The sequence below is a fragment of the Bacillus rossius genome, chromosome 13, assembly GCF_032445375.1.
Source record: "Bacillus rossius redtenbacheri isolate Brsri chromosome 13, Brsri_v3, whole genome shotgun sequence".
Lineage (NCBI taxonomy): Eukaryota > Metazoa > Arthropoda > Insecta > Phasmatodea > Bacillidae > Bacillus > Bacillus rossius.
Genome location: NC_086340.1, coordinates 24,718,479 through 24,740,693, shown reverse-complemented (window position 1 = coordinate 24,740,693; position 22,215 = coordinate 24,718,479). Strand labels below are relative to the sequence as shown.

Sequence of the window (22,215 nt, the reverse complement as noted above, 5' to 3'; positions counted from 1 at the left end):
TTTCTTTCCATGTGTGACATCTTAGCTCTCGGTCGGTACCAGGTCATTCGATGATAGGAGTAGTTTCGCGAATGGAAAGGAAATCGCACGGAACAGAAATGTGTAACGAGGGACCTGTTGCAGAATTATTTACAACGGTACTTGTAACTTGCAGAGTTGTGTTGCACAGTTTAAAAAAAAAAATTACAAATCTTCAATTTACAAGTTGCAAAAACAAAAAATACAATTGTACATTACAATGTGTGTTGTATAATTAATTGCTTTTTTTATCTACATGTTTGTAAAAAATTATTATTAATTCACACCAATATCCATACTGAATGGCCTGGAGATGGTGTGGTTTATTTCCAGTTGAATCATGGACGTTCAGCGATACAGTAATTCACCTCTGATTGGCTCACTAAAGTGGCATAAGAGTATTTCTCAACCATAACACAAACCAATATTTATAATATATAATATATATAAATCTTACAAAACTTTGACTCTCTGTGACGAATTATTACAAATACTCTTAATTGTCCTCCGACATTCACCGAGCGAAAATTTTACTTTTAAATTTGCTAAAATTATTTAATAATAATTGTGGTCGACTCAGCCAATGAGAAAACACAACTGCAATACAGAAGGTCCGTAATTCACACTTAAATAACAACGCCTAGAGGCCGGTTTTTTTTGCTACAAAATTGAGCGCCTAATTTACTGAAATATCAAATGTATATACCAGCGATTTATTTCTTAAAATTAACGGCCGTTTGCAAGAGAAACCACTGATTTTTTTTATTGAACTTCTTTCAATTCCATCATTATTATAGTTACGCTTATGAGCAGGTCCTCAAACTTTAAAATCTGTGACGTAAACTTCGCATATGATTTTATTAAACGTAAACTATGCCAGTGTAAATGTCTACAGAAGAGCAATGCTTCAAGTATAAAATAATAAAGATTATAGGTGCCAAACACACTGGAAGTAATATAACTTCTAAGCTTAGATTGGTCATCCAACCACTTAGTAGAGCACTTTTTTGGCTCATAATTAAGAGTCACGCCATGAGTGTGATTGATACCGCTACCCTCATAACATTACCGTGAACTTCTTTAACAATTGATTCAAGAAAATTTTGATTTCGAAATCTGTACGATCTTCCTGAACTTAATTGTCTTCCCAACCACCAATTCAAACAGCTGTAGTGATTTTGTGGCAATCTATTGTAGTCTATTCTGAACATTGACGAACATATTATTAAATTATTAATATTTTATATAAAAAATAAGTTATGACCAATAAAAAAAAGCTGGTAAGTATCCAGCAGTTTAGAACATGTTATAAGTAGTATTCCAGTCAGAATATGGAAAACTGAAAAAAAAGAGCACTTTTAAAAGAAAAAAAAATGTTATAACTATGAATTGAGAGATAAATTTTTATTTGATAAAAAGTATTTTTTCTTTCCAAATTTTATTTTAACCCACAACTGCACTCTGGTATTTTTTTTCTCCCGTCTCTTTGTAAACCAGGTTACTTTAATTTATCCAAACCACCATAAAATCTGGATGAGTGAAAAATTTATAACTGGCCATATTGCAACCAGTAATATGTAAAATATTTTTTGTTCATTTTCTATGAATGTCTTTGTAAATTAAAGTTTCCAAAGATATCACTTGTAAAACTTCAAGGCAGAGCTTTGTAGCATTTGCAATTAAAAAAACCTCCGCATTGAAGTTTTACAAGTGATGTCGTTGGCAACTGGGTTTTCAAAGAATTTTTCTTGTTAAAAGTACAAAAGAATTTTTACAGTGTAACGTGGGAATTCACGCAACGGATCATCATCAAGACGCCGGTCAAAGAAGACGGGAAAGGAGGAAGAGAGGGAGAGAGAGAGAGAGAGAGAGAGAAAGAAAGAGAGCGAGAATACATGAGACGCAGCTCACTGGCCGAAAGGGCTTCAAAGAAGCGAGGTTGAAGAGCTCGTTATCCGCGGACGTGTGTTAGAAGGAAGCCAGCTGCCGGCTTATCGTCGTTTTTCAGGCACCCTCACTTATCCTAACACGGCAAGCTACTTGTAAAAAAGAGGCATAAGGGAACATAATTATGGCTCACATAGCCAATATTCAACTCACTACATGTTCTTTAAATAATCCTTGCGATGAGGAATTTTGATGTAATATAATTATTTTCACATACGCCATTGCAGTTATGCACTGTTTGTAAAGGAAAAGTTGGGCTGGATGGCAGCCCGGCGGCAAACGACAAAATTCGCCCCCGAAACAACCAGTACCACCCAAACCAAATGCGGACAGCAATGTCCAAGCCCCCAACCCCTCGCATGGTAGACTCTTATCTACTCTGTCCAACTCTTCTTCCAGAACCATCCTTCTCTGTTTCCCGTATGAATCCTGCCTGATATTAATGCATGAAATTTTTGCATCCCGCATGTCAGAGCCCAGGGTTTTACCTGTGTCTATGCAGGTTTTACCTGGGCTCAACTTATCTAGTTTGTAGTCTAGAGTTAAGAAGTGAGGGGAGTTAGTCATGGCACCAATCGCAGCCATGGTTGGCCAATCCCCCTCCTAGCACATGATGCATGCTACCCCTCCTGCATGGTTAACACCCAGCATGCTTAGAGCATATAGGCTTCGGCCTGAGATGCACTTAGTCTCCCTCTATAACACGCAACCCTCCCAAGCACACTTAGTTTTAGTTAGGTTAGGAAAAAAAAAGAAAGGAAAAAAAGGAAAACATATACTCACAAAGAATAAGTCTAAATCAGCTGATGTCGAACAGTTGGACCCAACTATGAAGCTAAACAGTTATTATGGACAACATTATTTAGTCATGAAAAATAACAGCACAGGTGTACACAGTGGGCTAACCACGACATGGGTTCAACAAGGACAGTAAATGCAGACTGACTACAAACCTGGACAACGCAGAAAACGAACGAACACAACAGCTGATTTAGGCTTGTTGTTTGTGGGTTTACATTTTAATTTTAATTTCTTATTTTCAATGCTTTAATTTTTTTCATTGAAAAACAGTGAACAACTGGAAAAGCGTATGTCCAAAAATGTTTATTAAATTAAAACACGACATTCGTTTAAAGATGAGTTCACAATTTTTGACCAATGTTAAATACTTTTAGAAATAAAAAAACAATTCCGACAAATTTATAAAAAAACAGTAATTAATAACACTTTTACTGAACGACATGATACCGTTTTTATGAACTGTATTGAATATGAACACTGTACATTTTTATGTTGTATCTGCGAACCAATTTTTGACGTGACAACGTCTAATAAATCGATGAACGCCGGCTACACGCACGAAAAAGTGTCCCGTAACGCACATTGTCCCACAACAATGTGTCCGGTTACGCTCATTGTACGCTTGCACCGCATCTATCTATCTTCCACTCGATTGGAATAACCATCGATTTGACTTTTCAATCATGTTTTCGTCGTTTGAATTATTAATATTATATAATTTAATGATCGTCCACCAATTTTCAGCACAATCGGTACGGTTATTTAAAAGTAATGTTGAATTTTCAAATACGTTTTTGTACGAACAATGGTGTTTTACAGTTACACATAATAATTCAAATTACATCCGGGATCTTTTGCAGAATGTTTTAAAAAATATTAACACATTATAAATAAGTTTGATGTATTTGGGATGCGTATTTGTTATAAAATCTTATTATAAAAACGAAATAATATTATTCCCCCATGGTGCTGCCATCTACGGTGACGAACGCGAACCGAACGAATCGCGAAATCTATCCGCTTCCGCGACAACCAGGCACTCTTTAATACATATTTTCCTTTGTTTATCGCAAGGGGCGTTATTATTAATGAATTATAAATAAAATTTCGTGCCCGGGGCCACAATTGCATATCATTTTGAGCACAGAAAGACATAAAAACGTAAAATATTCTCGACGATTTTTAATCTCGGCCCCAGCGCACCACGAGCGTCTGGGTTGGAGATTAAAGCCGAAATTCTTTCTTAAACTTACTAATACTTATTTTATTAACTGCAAGGGCATTTTTATAAAATTCTACGTTTAATTTTACAACGAACAAACATCGTCGTTAAATGTGTAGTTGTGAAAAGGCGTAAAATATTCTCGACGATCTTGAAGTTAAATAGCGAACATGTATAAAAGCTATAGTTAAAATAATCTCTTCATTAAAGTAATATACATATTTTAATTAATGAGTGCAAATAAAAGTAAATTTATCAATTTAATTGTACATTTCATTTCACTCCTTCTTTGTATCCATACAAAATAGTGATAATTCAATAAAAATGATTCAATTTTATTCATTAAAGTATGCAATAATTTCATCAATGTTTTGTTACGACGTTGTGACGTTAAACTATCGTCCGTAAATCGACTTTGCAGACAACCAATTTTTTTTCATAAATCGTGAAGCCAGCCTTGGGCTGGAACTCTAAGGTAGTATATGTGGTGGGGGGGGGGGGGGGGGGGAGGGTAGGCGTGTTTGGCCCCTGCGCTGGCCGGGATTGCGGTAGGTCGGGGGCCCCGCGGGCTAATAATGCTCTCACGCCGATGGCAAGGCACCAGCTGCAAGGTGGGGTTCGCGAATATAGACTGCACGCACCTCGCGAATACACACGCCCGCCGGGGGCCAACCAGAGCTTGGCACGGGGGAACTATTTAAAACACGGCTCAAGTAGTTTCCGCTCCTCCGAACCTTTTAGCTTTCGTTTACCACGCGCGCGTCCGAGCAGGTTGAAATTTATATTTTTAAAAAAAGTGACGCCATTGCTTGGCTACATTTTCAGAGCCACTGGCTACATAGAAGCGTATATTACGTATATTCCACTGGAAAGTGCATAAAACTGACAATAAAATTCATAGTTATTTTTTTCTTTATACAACATCAATACTACAAAAAACTTAAACTGCAATAAAATAAATTTAAAAAAAAATAATTAAAATCACTAAATAAATGCACCAACATCTATGAAATTTAAGGAAAGAATATGTGTTTTATTATACTAATAATTTATAAACCATTAAAATAAAAGGCTTGGTTAAATTATAAATAATTTTTTTGTAAATAACCAATACAAAAAAAATTGTCATCAACAATCGCTTAGCAAAATAAACTAGATCCAAATAAAAAAACGAGTAACTATTATAATAAATGAAATCAAAACTTGGTATTAGTCGGTTAAAGTTTTGTTTTTTATTTTATTTTATAAATGAAATTTTTTTGACTAGTTTCCATTCAATGTGCGTATTTTTAGATGTTTAAAGTATAATTTTGAGATTCATTAAGCTCATTTAGACTATTCTCAAAACATGATCCAGAATAAAATTACCGGGAGTCAACAATGATTGTGACAATCGTAGACACAAATTAATTAAAATACTGAAAAAAAAATGTATATTTATGGCCACGAACACGAGGAAATACTGCTTTTTAACAGAAGTTTGTAGTTGCGTTACAATTTCTGATTACTTGTTATGTTTATGGGCTTACAGTAAAAAGTGTATTTTGGCGGTGGAACACTTCTAACTTGCGTACATACGACCCCGCCTACCGGGGCACACATAGATACATTGTACAGAGCTTCAGAAGAAACCACGCTATTAGAAAACTGCTCAAGATATCCTTCTCGGCGTGATTAAAAAACAATGTTAACATGCATGCCAAACTTTTTTTTAATTTATATACCGATAATTATCTGTAATTACTGTACGTATAAAATCTTGACCTGAAATGGGAGGCACACCCCTTAATCATGTACGCGCCCTAACACCCTATCTTCGAGACGGTCTCAAGCTGAACGGCTGGTGCTTGGTCCCAAGGCAGAGCGAGCTAGTCACATTGTTCCGCGCGTGGGGAAAAGACTGCAAGGAGATTAGCGCCGGTCGCCCGCCTCTCCGCCTGCGCACCGTTGATAAAGAGCTTTAGTTTCGGTCAAAAGAACAATCCCTATCGATGCCTGACGGTGTTGAGCGTAGCCTGAGTAGGGGGGGAGGGGGGAAGGACTCTCCCGGCGGGAGAAAGAAGATCGGGAGAGCAAACAGCGTTCTCTCCGAGCCGTGGGCGCCGTCTTGTTGAAGACACCCACTCTGCTTTAAAACTGAATCCTTCCTTCCCTTAAAGGGGGTAGTGCCCTGAATTATTTTTCCTCAAAAAATTAACGTGTTTTCGCTCAATTTATTTTAAATATATTCATAATATAACAATCGTCAATTGTTTAAGAAATGTTTAAAAAATTTAACAACTTTTTTATATAATGGTGTTAAAAAAAACAGACCAATTTATGTCAACACTAAATAGCATGAACTTATGAGCATGTATTTAATTTTTTCATAGTTTCAAATTGATCGTTTGTGTTTGGTTGTTATCGTGTATAGCAAACGTTTTTTGTATAGACATTAATAAATCAACAAAAATTATCTCTTTTTTTACACAATCATATAAACCTGAGTTTTTTCAGGGTTTTGGGAGATATAAATATTTTTAATACAAAAAATAAGTGTGTGTTTGCGTGGAGTGCACGTGTGACAGGAGTGAAACTTAATTTACTTATTTACACTTTTCAAACACACTATTTACCTAAATATGAATGATACACATACAATTAATTGCACAAATCAATAATTATTTCCACACAAATAAATAAATTGTAGATACTTTAAATAAATCAAACCCTTTCAGCACAGCCTACAGGCGTATATATATTTAGACGTACCTATTTCTTTGGAAATATTTTGTAAACTTCCATAAACTCCTGGAACATTTTAAGAACTAAATGTGACCAACATAACATCCTATATTTTCGTTTAGTAATCAAAAACGATCGATTCAACCATTTCTCATATTCCACGCAGCGAAAATATTTTGAATGTTTTTTTTTAATTATTCGTAGCATTGAATGTCTGCACGAACTTCATAATATGTCTAGTAAGGTAGTCATGCAATTATTTTTGATCTTCAAACACTATTTGTCATCCCTTGCACTAATACGTGGTCGTATAAATTTATTTTGGACCATGGTTTATGGTAATATTAGGATAGTTATTAATAAATTCCGTCGAATTTGTTACTAATTTTCTTTAATTTCAAACCCTATTTTTACGATAATAGTTAAGTTTCATCAAAAATTGTTCCAGCCAAACTTTTAGATAAAGTTTAAGTGTCGTACAATAAATTATAATGGAAATTAAAGTAAATTTATTTACAAAAATACCGAGATTTTGCGCTACTAGATTTTATGTATCAGTTTGTAAGTTATTTGAGAAAAATTGCGACAGTTTTATTGTCCACAAAATTTATATATATATATATATATATTTATTTATTTATTTATTTATTTATGAGTAACGATGTTTTTGGGGTCAATGGACCATGAAACGAAAAACTATATAAAAAATTTCCGAAATTAGCACCATGGTAACGACTACTATAGGTAGTATTACTTTGACAATTACTTAAAACTTAGGGTAGGTGGTATCAGATACGCCACCGCAGTAATTTCCGTGAAACATCTCAAAATGGCGTCTCAGCGATATGCATTGTAGTTGGGGGCGTAGAGGTGAGTAGTGAAATAAATGAAACCAAATGACATATGCACGTATTTAAGTGCATTTAATTGTAGAAATATTGCACGACTATAGGTTAACAATGCACAATGTAAAGTCAGAACAGTGGTTCTGTCGGGGAGGCACTGCAGTGACTCGAGTGGCTATGAGCGCGTGTTTGTTCGGGTAGCGGCAGGTAGTGTCTACGTCGGCAGCGTCTCGCTCGCTCAGCAGATTGAAGACCGGGTAGTGGTGTGAGAAGCATAGGACACGCAAGTCGTGCACACGGTGTCCGTGCCACGGGCGAACGTCACTTGGTTGGCCGAACCTCAATATTGTTCATGAACGAAATTGCTGAAGCGTTATGTGGCTAACTCCCAACGCCGGCGCACGTCCGAATCGCTCCGGTTGTGGTGAATGCGCACGGTGACAGCTGGGCCCCAACATGGCCACCCAGGGTGGCCACTGACGGGCTGGAGGTATCTTCTACCTCTGTTGGGGCTTTGAATATATATACTGTATAGAAGTCGCGAGTGGATAGGATTTACTCTACGTTTTTTTTCAGAAGCGTATGATGAGCAGCTTGGGAACTTCACCGCTGTATCGTCTTAGTTGTTATTTACACGTTAGAGCGCAGCACTGTCGCCCGCTGTCATTCCCCGCACACCCCCCCCCCCCCCACCTATCATTCACTGCAGCTCAAGGTGGTTCAACAGGAGGGGGAAGGGGTGTTTGAAGAGTTCGACACTTGTCCGCTAGGGACCACCACAAGTCGATGCCCTAGAGATGGTGGCGGTTGCGGCGGTGAATTAACCAACTAACTCAAAACCGTATTAGAAATTTTAACCTGGGCTGGCGACTTCTATACAGTATATATATATTCAAAGGTTGGGGCTGCAGGCGACCCGACCGGCTCAGTTCTGGTCGGTCCAGCAGCATCGAGGCCCGGGCGTTGCTCCTGCGCTTGCCTCAGTCTGACGAGCAGCTCCCTTCGTCTTCGGGACCGCTCAGTCGAGGTACCCTCGGTCTCCTCCAGTGGCGTAGCTAAGGTGACTGATGCCCCTGGCCGAATTTGAAAATGGCACCCCCTCTTGGATTAAAAGAGAAGGGGGGAGGGTTCAGTAACCGCGAAACCGTAGCAGCAGTGTCCCCCCCCCCCTGCTCCAGCACCCCTGGCAGGGGCCATCCCTGTCACCCGCTTGCTACGCTGCTGGCCTCCTCTCTTCTATTTTCAGCCGCTTCCCGCTGTTTCTGCCGCGCATTGGTACGTCTAAGAGGCGCCATAGCTGAATTAATCTACTTAAATCCACTATCGCTATTGACGGGCACCTATTGTTAATTATATTTATATTTTACGTGCTCAGAGGGCCACAAATTCAAACTAACCTGACCACCTTCGTCTTAATCTGTATACGTACTGATCGAGTTACAAGCAAACAAATGCCTTGCAGGCGTCAATTTTCAGCCCAAACTGCGACGTGTGCCACGCGGCACTGGCGCCATCTCTATCTGCGTGAGTCGCAGGCCGTGAGTGGTGGCTACTTCGCTCTACTCAACGATATATAAATGAATAGCGCTCGGCACGTAGTCACAGAGCTACAGTCATCACCAAGGCGACACTTTTCGTTTGCATGAAAGACGTTTCACGTCAATAAAAGAAAATATGGTAGCGTCAGTCGTTAGCTGTTACGGAAACTGAGGAGTTGACAAACACAAGCAGCGTTACTACGAGAATTCCGTAGCGTCGCTGCTGCGTCAATTCTACCTCTCCCCTGCCGTCTCCCAACCGTCCGTTACAGCTAGCATATAGCATGCTATGCTACGTACCTATAATCCCCACCCCCCTTTTGCCGTATTTCCATTCGACCGCTAGCGCATGGGTTCGAGTGGCATCGCCGCTGACGCACTCTCCTCTACCGGTTCCCCTACCACGTACTTAGCTGCTCCCCTCAAGCGATCGTAATTTTCGTAACGCTCGAAAATTGTGTGTGAATACCTACTACATATATAATGCACATAAAAATGTCTCGGTTATAAATGTTTATAGTATAAACTGTAAGTGTTTTAGAGTGTTGCTTCAAGGTCACAATTAAAGAGCAACTCAAAACAGTTTTAGATAAGCGCATGCGCGAATACTGCTTTGTTGTTTTCTCACTTGCAACGCGAAAGAATGACTCTTTCTCCAATCAGTAGAAGGTGAATCTGTAAACTTCATTTGGCAACAGTATGGACCCCCCCCCCTCACTATTGTAATCTTTTCGTACGAGAGTCGTTCGAACGTCGAAGTCCCTGACAGAAGGATTGGTCGTAACGGTCGAGACGATTTTTTTTTTTTTTTTTCGCTGGCCTCCACGTTCACCTGACAACGCCATGCGAGATTTTTTATTTTTTTCCTCTGGGGCTTTATAAAAGATCGTGTCTACGTCTCGCCGCTACATGACGCTTTGCCAGAGTTGAGACACAGAACTGAAGAGGCCATCGCTTCCATCAATCCGGACGTGTTTGGGCAAAGTGTGATGAAAAATTTGACCTTTACGGTGGATGTGAGCCGTATAACTGAAGGTGCGCGTATTGAACATTTGTAAGGAAAAGCCAGGTTAGTTTGTCTTTTAATTTGATGTATGATTATTTTTTAAATAGTCCAAAGGAGACTTATGAAACTGGGACATTCTTTCATGGACACTCTGTATTTCTGTGACGGCGAGCCCGCTGCAGCTGATGTTGGGGACCAGAGGGAGAAGCGAGGATGCTGTTAGAGTTGAGATGCAAGACCAGGGGCGCAACAACAGGGGGGCAAGGGTATTTCCCCCCCCTCCGAAACCTTGAAGTGGTAGCAAACGGGGGCAAAGAAAGTGCTGTGTAATCAATTTTCAGATGATAAAACTGCTTAAATAGCACCATTTACCACCTTGAAATACAAATTTTCGCGGGGGAAAACCCCCGGACACCCCGCTTCAATAGGGGGGGATCGATGATTCTTTATGAAAAGATATATTGCCCCCCCCCCCCCCTTTTGGAAATTTAGTTGTTGAGCCCCTGTGCAAGACCTTTTCGCCGTTGCCTGCCCGGGGGCCCTTCGACGGCCGACGACGGGCGCTGTTGCCGTTGTGGCCCCACTCGGGCTCTGTTGCCAAGAGCCACTCGCCTCGAGAAGAGAGCCTCTCCCCCCGAGGAAGGGACAACTCCAATTAAGACCCCGCCGTAATACCCCCGCCAAACGACGGCCCGCTTGCGACTGATTTGATGGCGGAGTGTTCCCGGCCCGAGGTAACGTAGACGCTGACATGTCAGCTTCCCCTCAGCCACCCCTCAGCTCCTTCCCGCTCCTCTCCCTGGCTCTTGAGTACCTCCCTTCCGCTGTTATCGTCCTTCCGCAAAGACTATTAAAGGCGGTGGGTGGCTTACGAGCCGCACATAAGCAACCCTCAAGTCCAGTTGACGAGAACGACTCTAAGCGGATGTTCCAGAATTATATATTTTTTTTTCCTCCCCCTTGAGTCTCATGTGCAGAAATGTTACGTTACGCATGAGCGCAAACGTTTTGAAGACCTATGGGTGAGATCATTGTATAGTTATGAAGTTGTCTTAACAACCATTCCATTTTGACAGAGCCGGTGCGCTTTTAGAAATCACAAGTACATTTAGTTGAAGTGCAACTTGGCCTTCGTACAAAATACATTAGTTTTAAACTTTTAGGTTATGTGTGTTCCGTTTTCAACAAGTTAAAAAGGCTCACTGAAGGATTGGGAGTGCCGTCTGCCCAGGCGCACATACGGTGTGCAGAGCTTTAGGAATGAGGTATGTTTATGAAAAGAACTTAAGAACAGTTCGCAGAGGGCCGAAAAGTACTTTTGATTTCAGATTAAGTTTATAAACTGTAGTTTAGAAGAGTTTTAATGGCTAAGAGGCGTGTTTTCAGAGTAATTTTTAGGCATAAAAAAACCGGTACAGATTCTTGAAAGCACTCAAGGGACTTGCATTACACCTTTACCTTCATTTCTATGCCATATAATGTTACTGTCACCGCTCAAATTTCCCAGTTGTATGGATGACGAGAAGACTGTGCGCCAGTTCACAGTCGCGCTTAGAGGCAACACCGCGCTAGAAGCACCAGCGAGCGCTGTGCTTATCATCCCGCCTCACCAACACACATACACCCAGACTTGATGGGCCCCTTAAAAGGGCTTTTTCTGAATACTTAAAACAGTGTTAAAGGTTTTGTTATAACTTTAATTAAAATTATTGAAGCTTCGTTTTCAAATTATGTTACATTTTAACACATATATTTACGAGAGATCCGTAAATTTTTGAAGATCCCTTTTGGAAACTTTGTTTGTTTTTTTTGTCAAATTAAGGCAATAGTTTTTATAGTATGGGTTACAAATTGTCCTCACAAAATTATGTCTGACGAAAGACTATCTCCATGGCAATTTAGGTGCCATACAGTTTATCGTAGACCTTATTGAGCTGCCTGATGAAACATTTTGTTTACTTTAATTGCTTAACTAAAACCAAAGCGATAGTTTCTTACTGTCCCTGGCCATGAAAATACTCCTGTAAGTACGTATAGCTTATTGTGTATTATTTGTTGTGAGGTAGGTTTTAGAAATAGAAAACACCTAATGCACCCGAATGAATTCATCTTCTTATAACAAACATTTCCTAGATATAACATAGGGATCATTTATTTTTATGACAGTTCTGAAAATAACACTCTTCTCTGGGAAAGATTTTGAGCTCATTCGCGGAAGATGTAGTGGGCCCCAGGGCTTGACCATTAGCAAAGAAATAATGGCTCTTTCACTTCTGCATTCTCAGGCCAGCCAGCCTCCCAAGACGACCATAGCTTTAACACCTCAAAGCCAACGAAATAAAACCCATAAAACTGAACGCAGATCTTTATTCATCTAGCATATTCCAGTGTGTGAAGATTTATACCACACTATTAATCTATTATATTTTTATAATATTATATAAATATTAAATAAATTATTACTATATATGTGTGTGTGATTTGCAAATAATAGAGTAAAAGGATGTGAGATTGATCCTTATTCATTTGGATAGTAAGTTCTACAGTCGCCGCCATAGAATTTTTCGATTGAAATAATAGTTGAGCAACTACCCTACTTCCCAATACATATTTGTGACATTTTTGCTTGTCCTAAATATTGCAGTGAAATGTAATTTTTACAGCAGCACCGAATTTTTTTTGTGGGTGTGCAAAATTATGAAGACCCTTAGTGCTACATATAAAATATCACTCCTGTTGTTTAAATAAACAATTTGTTCAGTTTCTGTTTTAAAGACGCATGCTTGCCTTATTGAAGCACTTTAGTCCCTAAGTCGTGTCGTGTTCGCAAATTATTTTGTTCGAGATGTACCTGTGATCGAATTCTGACAGCTTGTATATATTAATAAGCCAAAATCTTGCGGCACACCTTCAGATGCTTCGTGACGCAGTTGGAGCTCTACATACTGTTTCCTAATATATGCACCATGAGTCTGCGAAGCTTTTTTTCCCATAGAAGAATCCCCGAAGCTCCATTTTGACAGGAGGTTGAGTGGTTCTGTCATCGCCTGACGTTCGTTAAGTGTTCTAAAACCAGATCTAGCCTTTCAGTACTCCCCACCTCTCTTTCCTATCAGCCAGAACGTGTCTGCCCGGTCGAAAAAAGCAACTGGGAAAGATAAAACCAAACCCCCTAGATCTAAAAATATAAACATGGAATTCTCGTTTTTTTTTCGTTGAGTAAAAACGTACAGATATTCGCAAAAGTATTGGGTCACTGATCATGGACAATGAAAAAAAAAAAAAACAATAATTAACCTGAAATTTACGAGGTAGTACATTTTGATTTACTTCTTTTATTGAGTTTACTTTGTAGATTATTTTACTATCAAATGAAACTATCTATGTTACATAGCTTTGAGAATAATCAAGAAATACACAAATACTTTCAGAAATTGACTATGCTAAAAAATGCCCTTAGTACAAATACAAAAACATTTCACGGTTACACACAGCAATTCCCCACTTGGGTACATTTCCTTTTTAGGTGATTCCTGCTGTTTTAAAAATTGATTCTGCAATTTTTGGGTCTATTTTTCTCAATTCTTTAGCGAACCACTCTTTAAGATTATTTGTACTTGTAATCCACACTATCTCAGTAGATTTTTTATTTAAGCTCAAAAGTTCTGAATGGGGTTTAAGTTTGGTGGCTAGAGTGGTGTTTGAAGGATGTGAGGTGTATTGTCCTGGACGACCGCAGCGTTTTACGTTTTTCTTTAAAGTAATAGACACTAACAATGCCCAACTTCTGTACGCTAAGCCTATGGTTCTTCTTTTATTTATTTTAAAAAAGCCATCTTATTCATGGTTTCAGATATTGCGTGATAATTACCTGTCCCAGCGGCCGACATTCATTCATATACCGTTATGCTTCCGCCACCATACTTAACTGTAGGTTGCAGGTTCTTACACTGAAGATCTTCGTGTTTCTATAATTTTTCTGACGAATCAAATAAACAGAATTTGCAGTCATCGGTAAAGAACACCCGCCCCCAAAATCCCGGTTGGGTTGCTAACGTACTGTTTTAATATTTAAAAAAAAAAACTCTTTTTCTTGTTTCCTTTCCTTATAAAGAACTTATTCCGGCTTAATGTGTTCCACTTGACCATCCGTGTGTACTATCCGTCTTATGTGTCAATGCTGATGTTCTTCTGCATCAGATCAAAGCAAATGGCCAGTGACATGAAGCGTTCTTTAAACGATTCATGCAATGGGGAATTTTTATTTAATACAATTTTATGGACATCCAACATTGCAGTTTTGCACTGTTCGGCATAGAAAAAATTTAAGAATGCAAAACAAGAAACCCTGGACGACACAGAGAACATGGACCCAACGATGAAACTAAGCAGGTATTATGGACAACACAAAGACGACAGCACAAACTAACACAGTCAAACTTTAAATATGAAACAGCACAAGGATTCGGTGGAAGGAATTTGGCCATGGAAAAATTAACAGTACAGACGAACAAAGTGGGTTAAGATCAACATATTTATTTATTCCTATGACAAAACAGTTCGTCGCGCTGTCGTCGTTGAGTTTTTTTAAATACCTAGTTATTTTCATCGTTGTGTTCGTATGTTGTCCAGGTTTGTTGTCTGCCTGCACTTACTGTTCTGGTTGAAACTGTCTCTTCGTTATTAGCAGCAAGAAAATAAAGTAACCTCAACATAAATATATTATATAAAAAATCAAAAGGTAATAACTACAAAAAGTAAAAAAAATAATTCGGGCATTAAATATTTATTATATACATAAAAACAAAAATGCAAAGGTTTTTTTAATAAAATTATACACTTCAAAGATATAAGTATATTTAAGAAATAAAAACAAATATTTTTGAAAGGATATAAGAACAAAATTCAAAATATCACCAAAAGATTCCCAGTGACACAAACTTGTATTTCCAAAAAGGGAAAAAAATTTCACCGCTTTTGTGTACATTTAAACATTCTGAGATGTAAACCTTTTTAGTGATTATAACCATGGTTATTCGTAAGTCTCCTTAGGCACCAATTGAAATGTTATTAATATAATAAAACACTTAAATTTAATACTAAGGCGTGTTCTATTTACGTAGCTGTATTAAAAATGTTACTCTATTGTTACGCTCCTATTTTCTATTTTATGTGGGCTAATATTCGTGCTTCATGATACGCCTGTCTCCAATTTATACAGATCTCTTTGGTGGATTGAAACTTTCTTACAACCTGTAGGATAGGTCAAGGCGATAACGTCAACAGAATTTAACGATAAGTGCAACGCACATAGGGTAACGAAAAATGCCACGCAAATAAACGTATCATATTTGAGCTATCAAATTACTTTCCTGAAACACAGATTGCAGCAGAAGCCCTCAATAAGCATGTTTGCATTGTAGCACACTTCTGTACTTGCATACTTGCTCTCTCGGATACTCGCATAACTCAAACACTCGCCTGTACGCTTGTTAAGCTGTAGTTGCAAACTTGTACACGTGTTTCAAATATATTTGTGTACCCTACTCATTTCCCATTCCTTGATCTATGTTTTACTTGTAACGTGTTTGATGGAAACCCACCAATATTATTATTATTATTACATTTAATTGTTCAAACGTTGCACTAATAACTCTATAATGATTGCTTAAAACATCAGAACTCGATTTTAAAATCAAAAAATTTAAATGAAATACTTTTGAATTCTTAATTTTAGTTCCGTTAGTTGATTATTTTATGTATATATTTTATTATTTTTATTTCATTAGTAATATTAATTTTAAAATGTTGATGGTAATTTTTTGTTGCCTTTGTTTTTGTTAATTTATTGTCTTTGTGATGTGTTTGGCCTAACCATAATTTGTGTTTATGTGGCCTACGTTCATTACTGTGATTGTGTGTGTACTTTTTGTTGAGCGCCTGCCTTTTAAAAGGCTATGAGTATTGGCAGGCACTCAGATAGTAGATAACTTAATATATAAATAAATTATTCACACGGAACCTAATTTTCACTCGACCTTGACACACATTTTCGAGTTGATCGACGGAGGCGGGCTTCGAAGTGCAGCTCGTCGCGGTGTCCCGCCAGGGGAGGAACATCCTCGTTTCGCATTCCGGCGATGACACGTGACACGTGTGCGCACTTGCGCGCGTGCCCGCGACACGTGGGCCTAAGTGCGTGGGCGTGTACGTGTCGGAGGCTCGCACGAGACTGAAACAACTGACAGGCATCGCTCACTCGTGCCTCGCAGCGAGGTCTGAATCCGGAGCAGCGAACACTGAGAATCTAAACAATTAGGGGGGGGGGGGGGGGGTAATCCATTCCCTGCTAAATGCACTCTGTCAAGCTTTACTCTATACAACACCTTCAAATGAAGGACGACTTGAGTGTCCACAAATAAAAAAAAAAAGGGGGGTTGTCTGTAAAGTCGGTTTACGGATGATAATTTTACGTGATAACGTCATAAGAAAACATTGATGAAAAATTGCATAGTTTTTTATTTTTTCAAATATTATTTACAGTTTTTGCAAATATAAGTTCAATAATTTGTTGAAAAATAATCACGAACAATTAGTTAAAAAGCCCGCCTTAACCTGTAAGATATTATAGAAGATTTTCTCGCACGGTGGTTGGCCGGTTCTTGCACGCTCGGCTCAGGCGGAACGTGACAATAAGTCATGCTTTTTCGTGCGTGCAGCCGGCGTTCATCGATTTATAAGACGTAATCACGTCAAAAAAATACTTCTCTACTTTTACAAAACCAATGGCCTGGAAATAATTTGTAACACTACAAGAAAGATGTAACTTTGTAAAATATATGGCTATAGTTATTTTTGCACATGTAAAATAAGTTTTTTCGAGATAATAGTAGTGTTTCTTACGAAAATTGGAGCTTTATTTTATATTTTAATTTATGTGGCTTTCGAGCACAATTTTTAAACTATGGAAAATATAACTGAGTATTACCTTTATTTAACTTTATGTTGTTATGTGCACATGTTAATACTGGAAAGCTACTCAGAGAACTGTTTACAAATAACTTTTAACCATTGGAGGTACTGGAATAACATAAAGCACAAATGAGCGTGTAGGAATCCGAACCCAATATTACTGCGAACACGGTTTTGTAATGTTAACATTTGTTTTCATGTAAATGTACAAATGTAGAAATATCTGTAATTTAACATAAATAATTATGTTGCATTAAAAATATTTTCAGTGCATCAGTTATTTCCTTTACATGAAAAGTTCTAAATTACGTCGGATGTTTGACTGAGTCAGCCAATCAGAGTCGTGAAAAATCTTAAATATGTGAGAGATAAAAGGTACGAAGGTAATATAATGTTATTATGATTGTCGTTAGTAACTTAATCTATTTTTAAAAAGTTAATGACGCCTCTATATCAATTTAAGAATTCTGAACATTCATTTAGCTATGCAATGAGTGTTATTAGGTTTTTTTAATTTCCCATTGTTTTTAAAGCTAGGAAGTGCAAAAGCAAAAAAGTAAAATGTTCCAACTTGACATCTAGCACTGCGATACATTACTAAAAAAAAAAATATTTTTAAGATTCTGAACTAGCCTAGTCTAGTAATAAAAGTTCCACTCTACCAGGGTTAAAAAAAAAAGACGATATTTGTCCAACTTTATTCGACGGAGAAATTTGGAAGCCCTATTTCGCCCACTAATACAGAAAAAACTTTGTTTTCGAAATTAGTTGGAAGCGAATGTTTTACATTGTTGAAGGACCTGAGTGAATTGTAACTTGGTTTCAAGAACGTAGACACCCATGGCAAATAAACTGGCGTGGATTTTTTTATGATGGTCACAATAGTCCTTCCACCGAGAGAGTTTCCAACACTGGTTCGTCCGTCGTGATTCGGGTTTTTATTGTTTTCCGGAATCGCTGGGATTTTACGTATTGCACGAATTTTCTTAACGTCTCTGATGACCTTTGTCGACTACACAGAAAAAAAAACTGGTATCTCATAGAATGTTTTAAAAAAAAGGAAGCGCACGTGTAAAGTGCTTAATTACAAAAATATTTATGAGCACCACGAAATAAGCCTCTCTATAGTATTTTACTGTTCAGGGTTGAAACACACGAAAACTGGTTTTGATTTAAATTGTGTTCGTTTTTATATGACTACCGTTTTACTTTCGCTGTTTGTTTTTTATGCATCTTCTTTGTTCCCCAGTGCAAGCTCAAACTCTTCTAATTTTAGTTTCATAAAGGTGGATCAGCAAATCGTAGTTGGTCGAAGCGCCAACGTCAGTGAGGGGGAAGTATGGGCTTTAGTTCGAATACAGGATAATAAACAGGAATGTGAACTGCGTATACATATAAGATTATAACTAGTTAAGTTTGTAAGCCAACTTCTTATCTGACTGTGTGTGTGTTAGGTTGTCAAAATATCACGCAAAAATTAGCCAAAGTATTTTTCTGAAATTTAGAACGGTAGTCGTATATGTCGTTGATAAACCTTTACGGCATTATTTATCATTATTTAACTAACATATTTCCCACTGTAAGCATACTTTTGATTTTGCAGGCATCAACCAACCAAAAATTATTGAACGTTATTGGTCAAACACAGTTATTCCAACCATAAAATAAATTGTACCCTGATAAATTAATAAAATTTATCGAAGCACGCAATAAGTAATTAAAGTTTTTTTGATCAAAAAAATTTGTATTAGCTATCATAAACTTAAAAAATGAATAAATCGAATAGTATGATGCATCCTTTGTCATGATGACTTACATTTTTTACGCTGTAATAAAAGCTTTTATTCTGTATGTATATCCCAAAAATTATTCAACGACATTAGTCACACACATAGCATACCAGTAGTTCATACCATAAATTACCAAGTTATTGTAGGGATCAATTTTATTGAAGCAATCAATACGTGATCAAATCACGCGAACGAAGAATGTTTGTTATAAATAAAAAAAAACATTATGCATCTATCAAAAACAGACAAATTTTGATATCTGATGCTTCGCACTATTGTTTGTAAATGTAACTGAAATACAAATTAGTTTCGCTGAATGACGTGAAGGCTGCCAGACTTCAGTGGCAATAAATAATTCATTTATTCTATTTTTTTAGTATAACTTATGTCACATTGTAAAGTTTTTAAAACAAATACAAGTGGTACTCAATTCCAAATTGTCACTTTCCGGGCAACGCATGAACCAGTAAGCAGATATTCGTTCGCCTACACACTTTTGCCGCTTCACCTACAGAATGGACAATAATCCAGCTAAAATTTTAAGTTCAACTCACAATGAACCATCGAATCCATCATTCCGTCACCCGTCCGTCCACCATCCGATCGTCCGTCGACAAGCAAAGCTATTCACAATTATCCGAAAGTCCGTCAAATACTTTCCCCATTTTGATTCTGCCAATAACTATTAAAACTTACAATTTTGAAGACATTTATCATGTAAAGGGTTGACCAGTTTGACGATCATGTACGCTAAGGACTTATAAATGATGAAACATGCTCTAAAAAATTTAAATATTTTTTTTTGGAGTTACTGTGTCTTGTTAATTAATTTGTGGTCTTATATAATTTTTTGTTTCAAATATCAAACTCAAAACGTGCTCATAGGCAAGTTAAAACATAATATGGAAGCAGCTTAACAAATAAACAAACTAAAAAAAACTTTTAAAATAATTGATGCTTTTTTTACATTTTTGAGGTTACAATTTCATCCGTCCATCCGTCGAAAGTTAAAGTTTGGCAAGGTTTGGACGGACGTAAGAATGGAATTTTTCGGGGCATCTGGTTGGCTTTGCGTATGTCACGTGATTATTGACGAAAATACGGGTGACTGTCAGATGAGACGGATGATTTTGAGTGCAGCTTTATAGTCTAATGCTTTAGTAGGTTTATCCACACACCATCGCCACCGTGAAAGTTAAAGCATGAATGATATGTAATGCCGTTCAGCGTCAGAAGTTTTTCAATTTGTAAAACCTGGTAGGAAAAGATCGCAGATAAACGAGCCATATTAAGCTCGGTTCTAGCAGGTCTTGATTAATGGAGGTCGTCTTAGCTTGCAAAGTGGTTGCGTTTCCTTTCCTTCGATCCGATTTCATTCACTCCGAGCTTAGCGATTACCGACTGTGTCGTCTTTGTGGATTTCAATTCAACGAATGGTGAGGCTTTCGCTTCCGACCTCTTACAATAAAGTTTGTAAAATGATGCTGTAGAGTTCTTGCGACACCGTAAACGTCACTAACGCAGCCAAGGTAGTTTGAAAAGTTGGATGACTTCAGTACAATAAATCATTTAAAGTATATTCTGGATAAAGACTACGTACTCGTATTGTAGCCGTTACTATCGTGGGATTTCCGAAAAAAAAATAGAACGTTCTTCGTTTCATGGTCCATAGACCCAAAAACAATCGTCAACTCCAACGTTTATTATATATATATAATCAATTTTTATGGGCACTATAACTGGCGTATTTTGATCAAATTACTTCCAAACTGATCAACATAATATAAAATATATAAATGGAAAATCTCGGTCGAGTTCATTAATGGGCCAAATTTGACCGGAGGGGTAGAAATGTTATTTGAAAAAAACAGATAAATCTTTATATGAACGATATCGCTTCTGTTTCAACTTATTTTAACTCGTCGGAGTAATACCAAAAACTTTTGTCTAAATATATATTTGATATGACCGACCATAACTGCAAGGGTTTGGAAAAAAACAAGGTTTGCAGGACAAAAAAATTCATAACTTCCTTAATAGGTACACAGTCGAATCCTTTCGAACTGCTTGTAACTTATTTAGTTTTTATCTAAAACTTATGTTTGAAAGAATTTTTGATAAGACGAACCAGTTCTGCAAGGGTTTGAATAAATCAAGGTATGAAGAACCAAAAAAAATCTTAACTTCCTTAACATGCATACTATTAAATCTGTTCATACTGTTTGTAAACCGATTAAATTATATTTTTTTCTGAAACAATATTGGATACGACCAACCATCACTACAAGGAGTGAAAAAAAACTAGGCCTGGAGGTCAAAAAAATTCATAACTCTCGTAATAGACACACAATCGAATACGTTCAGATTGTTTGTAAATCTTATAACTTGCATCTAAAACTTTTTTGATAATACAAACCATCAATGCAAGAATATAAAAATAACAGGGTTAGAAATAAAATCAATCATTTCCGTACCATGAACGCTTTTAAATCCAATCTTATTTATTGTGAAATCTTACAATATGTTTTACAACTATCGTCTGAAGTAATTTTTAAACGACTAACCATTACTGCAAAGGGTGGAAAAATAATAGTGTTTGAAAGACCAAAAAATAATAATTTCCTTATTAAGAATTCTATTAAATCCGTTCGAACTGTAAACCGTATAAATATTATTTAAGACTTTTGTTTGAAACAATTTTTGATACGACCAACCATTGCTGCTAAGGGTAACATAAACAGGGGTAAAGGACAACAAAATTCCTAACTGCCTTATTAGGTAACTTGTAAAATCTATAATAATTAATTATGTCGTGTGTAACAATTTTTGATGAGAAAAACCATTACTGCAAGGAGTTGAAAAAAAACTTCCATACCATATACACTATCTTATCGGTTCTTATTTATTTAAGTAAATTTTTATGTAACCAAACATTACTGCAAGCGATGGAAATAAGGGTAGAAAGACAAGGAAAAAATCATAACTTTTTAACAGGTATAATTTATTGTAAAAATCCTTTTTTCTAATACCTTTGGCTGAAACAATTTTTTTAAAGAAATATTACCTTAAAACAGGGGTTGCAATAAATAAAATAAATCATTATTATAAAATTCTTTCGAATATATTTTCAACTGTCTTAATCAGATTTAAACCTTGGTCCGAAGCAAATTTTTTTATAACATTTTTAGTTCAATCAATGAAAAATAGTGTTTGAAGGTCAAAAAATTCATAACTGCCTTAGTAGGCATCATATAAAATTCCTTCTAAGCTATTCATTGAGTTAAAAACACTCGAAACATTTTTGCTGCATGGAATATGGGATTTATTGTACTATAAGTGCTATAATTGTTCC

General features: G+C 37.1%; 1 protein-coding gene across 3 annotated transcripts in view; it reads left to right on the top strand.

The window, feature by feature from the left end:
• Nucleotides 1-22,215, top strand: part of LOC134538386 (uncharacterized) — an 835,281-nt gene that overhangs the window by 416,468 nt on the left and 396,598 nt on the right. The gene's annotated exons all lie outside the window — the stretch shown is intronic.